General features: G+C 55.6%; 1 long non-coding RNA gene across 3 annotated transcripts; it reads right to left on the bottom strand.

Moving 5' to 3' along the window:
* Window positions 1-5,495, bottom strand: LOC131514056 (uncharacterized). Of its 3 annotated transcripts, XR_009262914.1 has the most exons (4): window positions 4,242-5,495; window positions 3,420-3,638; window positions 663-704; window positions 1-610 (listed from the first exon to the last, which is right to left on the bottom strand). It is a non-coding gene; the product is annotated as an uncharacterized LOC131514056 (long non-coding RNA). The 3 variants fall into 3 exon arrangements; XR_009262912.1 differs by having other exon boundaries at window positions 3,420-5,495; XR_009262913.1 differs by lacking the exon at window positions 3,420-3,638.
* Window positions 5,496-5,708: the final 213 nt, after the last annotated feature.

Below are 5,708 nucleotides of genomic sequence, written 5' to 3'. Positions count from 1 at the left end.
TAGTCCAAAAAAGTTAGGTTTATTTAGCTTGTGCAGCAAAGTACATGCCCTACAGGATCTCCAGAGAATCTCAAAAGGAAGGTCCCAAGAGAGGCCTCTTAGAGGGTTCAGGTTGGTATGGAGCGATTCGAGAAGAGGTCGGGAAAGCAGAGGCGGTCTGGGGTTGGGTGCTGTCTAGAAGTTGGAGGGGATTCAGTAACAGGGATCTTCATCAATACCTAGGAGGGGGGAGGATTAAAGTCGGCTGGAGCCGCTGGCCCGGAGTGGCCTTGTCTGTGTGCCCTTCTGAACATGGTCTTTGTTCCTCCAGGGACTTCTTGGTCTGATTGTCAGCCGAGCTGTTTTCTGGAAGCCAACAGATGTCCCCGCAGCAGAAGAACTAGAGCTCCGACAGGCAGCCAAGGCAGACCCCACATATCCTACATCTACCTCTCAAGCTTGTTTCTGGGGCCAACACACGGACAGGGGGCAGGTGGGCAGGGTGGGACGTGCACACTGGCCAGAGTCCAGACCACCAACTCACCGTGTGGGGTGCCCTAGTCATGTTCCTTTCCTGGGCCTCAGTTTCCTCATCTGTATTATAGGGAGATGGGATGGACTGTGCCTGGACCTCGATGGGATGGACAGTGCCTCGACCTCGATGGGATGGACAGTGCCTGGACCTCCTTCCAGTTCCTGATCTGTGACGTAGCTGTCTTCATATGCTATTTCAGAGAGAGGGAAATCTTCGGTGAAACCGGCCCTCCACCCCCACCACGCCACACGCGCGCACACACACACACACACACACACTCAGTCTCTCTCTCTCTCTCTCTCTCTCTCTCTCTCTTCTCCCCACCACACAGCTGACACATCTGGCCTCAAGTCCCTATTCAGTCTTTCAGCTCAGCGGCAACCAGACATTTGGATTTTATACCTGGCAAAGTTTTCTAAAACGTTCTTGGGATCCACATAGGGTTGCCAACATTTTCTTTTGTCAAATAGGACATTAAAAGCCGCAAGTCCTACCACCTGTTGCAAGCATTGTGTCACGAAAGGATAACAAGTAAAATAAAGGATAACACTGCCTTGACTCCCCTCATTTCTTGGACAATGGAGGAAGGTCCTCTTGGAACGGACTGTTCCCACCTAGGTTTAGGCCGGGCTGCCTCCTTTCACAGCTTTGACTCATTAAAAAAAAAGCAGATACCACGGAAGAGTCAGCCTCAATTGTCCGTAAGGGAATGATGGGCTCTTGGAGGGGGTGCTGGCAGGCAGATGGAGGGGTGGGAAGAGCTCAGATCTTGGCTCTGGACCCCAGGTCTCTGGCAGCCGCGCCGACCAAGAAGGACCCATGGGCACACAGACGTATCTCCACCGCCTCCCTAGTTGTGAGATTGGAAACACAGGCCTGGGAGAAAGCGTGGAGGACTTGTGAAGCTCTAATCAAATGAAGGCTGAACTAGACTCGTCCCTCGGGCCTCAGCGCTTCCCTAACTGGCCCCTTCTTTGTCCAGGCATTTCCCCCTCCAGTGTTCACCCAGAGCCTGTGAGAAATAAGGTGTGTGTGTGTGTGTGTGTGTGTGTGATTCCAGTAACCTCCAGAGGTGTTTTTGTGGAAGGGAGTAAGAAGTGGAGAGTAAGTTGTCTACCCTCAGAATGATGTGGTGGGTCTGGGTTTTTTTTTTTTTTTTAACTCTTTAGGGTCACAGAATGACGCATGGCATCCGTGGGTTCCCTCTAGACAGTGAAGCGCGAATTTAAAGATGGGACCCCTCCCACACCCCAGCCCAATCTCCCGGGGCCTAGAATGCACTCGGCTACTGTGCCTTTAAAAAGCGCTCCAGTCCACAAAGGAAACCAATCAGCAGACGGGGGAGGAGCGACTTGGGAGCCTGGCCACCAGCCTTGCCTCTGAGGAAGAGTGACAGCCTCCTGAGGGAGCCTGAGCAAACTTGTTTAAAGGAACAGTGTCCCAGATGGGCCACTCGCAAGGTGTTAAGACTTCCAGAGCTCCTGAATTGACCAATGCATCCTCAGAGTGCCTGCCGCCCCCACCCCCACCCCCAAGATGATAATTTGCTGGGAAGGACGAGTGATTTATCTGTCTAATTGGGCTTTTATTTGCATTTTAAATCGCGCTCTTTTGCTAAACTAATGGACCCCCTATTTATAGATGACTCCAACACAAAGTGACTACTAATTACTACAATTAATATCACGTTAAGGGCTTGCCAGCCAACTTCACAGCAACTTGTATCGCCTACTCATTTTCAATTAAGGCACATTGACAGGGAGAATACGTGGTTATTAAGAGCGAGCCCTGGGGTGTAATTACCGCTCACAAGGTCATTAAGCAACTCCCCTGCGGGGTTGGCACCTTGGAGCCTGGGGGCTGGGGGGCCCAGATCTGTGCCCTACCCTGGGGCCATAAAGCCTCAGTGCCCCAGGCTGCCAGGGCAGCTGGGGGTCTGGCTCTGAGCTGCCCGGAGGTGGAGTAGATGATGCCAGAAGGGGTTGGGATGGGAGAGCCAGCCAGGGAGGCTGAGGAAGAGATCCGCCCTTTCTCGAAGACAGCCACCGGAGAGCTGAGGGAACTGCAGGCTTCCTGGAGCAGCAGGTGTCTATGGAGGCCTCCTCCGGGACAGGGAGGGGGTTGGCAGCAGGGCTGTGGGACTGAGGGGATGAGGGCCCCAGAAGGAGACCAGCTTCCAGAGCACTGTGTGGGGGCAGGGCCTACGAGCCTGGCAGGTAGAGAATGGGCTTCGGAGATAGGAGGAGGTCCCGGCTCCAAATGCAGAGGAATGGTCCCTTCTGACTAAGAGGAGGAGACCTTGAAGGTGAGGAGAAGCCTTGGCAGAGAAAGAAAAGGCCTGGAAGGGGTGGGGAGGGGGGCAGAGGCAGAAGTCAAGGGAAAGTGAGCACCTCGAGAGGGTGCTCTTGTGGCTGATGGTCCCCTCATTCTTCCTCTTCCCCTTGGCAGAGGCCAACCTGCTATGGACCAGGTACAGGCTGGTGGGGAGATTCTGGAGCCCAAACCCCCACCAGGCAACCTGTGGCCACAGGGTCAAGGACGCTGTGGTAGGGTGATGAGAAGCCCCTGGCAATGGCATGCCCGAGCTCCTGAGGGCCCACCTCCAGCCTTCCCCATTCTGCCTTCCAGCACTTCATGTTTACAGCTCAGAAATTACCATGGTGGTGGGGCGCCTGCGTGGCGCAGTCAGTTGGGCATCCGACTTCAGCTCAGGTCATCATCTCATGGCTGGTGAGTTGGAGCCCCGCGTCGGGCTCTGTGCTGACAGCTCAGGGCCTGGAGCCTGCTTCGGATTCTGTGTCTCCCTCTCTCTGAGCCCCTCCCCCCCCTCCACACTCTCTCTCTCTCTCTCTCTCTCAAAAATAAAGATTAAAAAAAAATTAAAAAAAAAAAAAAAAGAAATTACCGCAGTGGAGGATTCAGACCACAGAAGTCTGCAAAGACTGTGGAACAGGGTGTTTTTTCCCTCAGGTAACCAGCTGCTGAGCAGATACCAGCAGTTGCTGCCCTGGGTCAGCCCATCAGGCCGGTGTGTAGGACTTTCTTTGATGTCCTTAGCACTTGGCCTGTGTACGTGTAGTCTGCCCAGGACTGAGTTCCACAGGCATCCAGTGGAAGCCCACTTCTAAGAAGCAAGCCACATGGGTAGCACAGGGGTTCGCAAATGAGGCCGGATCCCCGTGGTCCACTCTAGACCTGTTGTCTTGATTTGGGAAAAATGCATAGGTCTGGGGAGACCCTCCCTCCCCGTCTCTGGCCTCAGACCCTCCCTAGACACCCCACCACCCAGGCTGGCACCCACCCCCACCTACGGCCTCATCAGGAAGGGGCACTGGGCCTTCACGGGCCAGAGCGGAGGGGGAGGGAGTGCACTGGGCCCTCCAGGGGAGAACTGGGGTAGGGGTGAGTGTGTGAGAAGTTCCTGTTGCCCCTGCTCTTCTGGAAGGTTCTTCTTACCTCCCCCCTCCCCGACAAATCCTCCCCAGGCTCTGTCTGTACCACGTCCATTGCCTTGTTTCTTGGCACCCCTACCCTTTCTAAATCGCCTCCAGCGGCTTCTCTATTCCTCCTCTGCTCCCCAAGTGCTGGATGCTGCATCAGTGTTGGTGGAGAGAAGGGGGGAAAGGCAGGGAGAGGGGGCAGGAGGAATTATAGTTCTGTGGATCAGGATTAGGTTTGCCTACGCAAAAATGATGGGGGACAAACAGGACAGAAGTTTCTCTCTCACCTTGATATAGGCAATCCGGGGCTGGTCCTTGGTGGTCAGCCGTTGCTCTTCCGTCCTCACAACGTGGCCTCCGTCTCGTGGTCAGAGATGGCAGCCAATCACTTGTCCGCCTTCCAGCCCAGGGGAAGCAGGAAAGGTCGGGAAGAGGAACACGCTTGTCCCCTTTCCGGGCTTCCTGAAATCCACACATGGCCGCACGCGGCTGCCAAGGAGGGCTGTGGGATTGTGCAGCCACTTCATTTCCACCCCAAAAGCAGGGTTTTATCGCAAAGGCAGGGATGGATGTGGAGGGACGAGAGCAGTCCATCACGCAGTGACTGTGGCACTCCTTGACAGGATGGTCAATGTCAGTGACGGTTGGAAGGACTCCTGGCCCTGGACAGCTGCTGCCAGCTGCCAAACCCTGCAGTCCCTTTGGGGATGGCTGAAAGGGTATCAGGGTCCAGGAATTGGAAGAACCAGGGCGGTCTTCGGCTTCCTTTCCTGGCCATTGAGACGTTCCCCGCTTCTAGGGCTGGGACTGGGCGTTCTCGCCTGGCCCTCTGTGGAGCCAGAGAACTTTCTTCCACAGCACAGGTGTGTGTGCAGCTGAGGGCCCAGCCAGGAGCTGGCAGTCCGCCCCCAAGGCTGTCGGGAGGGAGGGGGCGGGGAGGAGATCCTTAAATGGAGGAGAGGAGGCTGGAGGGTGACAAGAAGCAAGGGCCAGGGCATTTCAGATCCAGAGAACCGAGACGAACTGAAAGCAGAGACCACAAGGGGCAGGGGGCACTTGCAGAGAGGTGGGCAGTTTGGTGGGACCAGAAGCGTGGGCTGAGTGCGGAAGTGGGGTGGAGAGAGGTTAGGGCCATCTGTGTTTCCACGTAGTCCTACGTGATTGCTCAGTTTCCCCACCGTCCCCCCCAGCACTTGCTGTATGTCTGGCATCCTTCTTAGAATCGGAAATGCTTTATCAGTACTTTTTTCCTCCCAGAGATCCCATGAGAGACAAGCTGCCTGTTTTATAGGCTCAGATGTGCCCCGCTCAGGGGCTAAGGAACCTTGCCATAAAACCCAAGTAGGAAGTGCCATGGAGTGCAGCCCCAGAAGGCAGGGTATCACACAGCCCTGCAGAACCTGGGGACTGTCTCCCCAGGAGCTGGGTCGTCTCCTCACCCCCACCCCCAAACTCAGGCTCAGTCTCTCCTAGCTGTGCTCACCCTTCCAGTAGCATCCAGTATAACTTCACCTAGGCTTCCTGGGGCTCCCACCGACTTTCCCCCAGCTCCCACCGCCCACCCACCCCCCCACCCCCCGCCCTACCTCCCTGGCAAATGAAACCTACACCTTCTCCCACCACTCAGGGCTCAAAAGGCAGTCAGAAGGGGGAGGTCACCAGGGCTGTGTCTCCATTCCTGGGCCTAGTGCAGACAGGATTTTTCTCTGGGCAAAGAGTATGTTTAGGGGCTTTAGTCCACTAAGCCATCTCGC

This window comes from Neofelis nebulosa, chromosome 6 (genome assembly GCF_028018385.1).
Source record: "Neofelis nebulosa isolate mNeoNeb1 chromosome 6, mNeoNeb1.pri, whole genome shotgun sequence".
Taxonomy (NCBI): Eukaryota; Metazoa; Chordata; class Mammalia; order Carnivora; family Felidae; genus Neofelis; species Neofelis nebulosa.
This window is presented reverse-complemented; position numbering and strand designations above follow the sequence as displayed.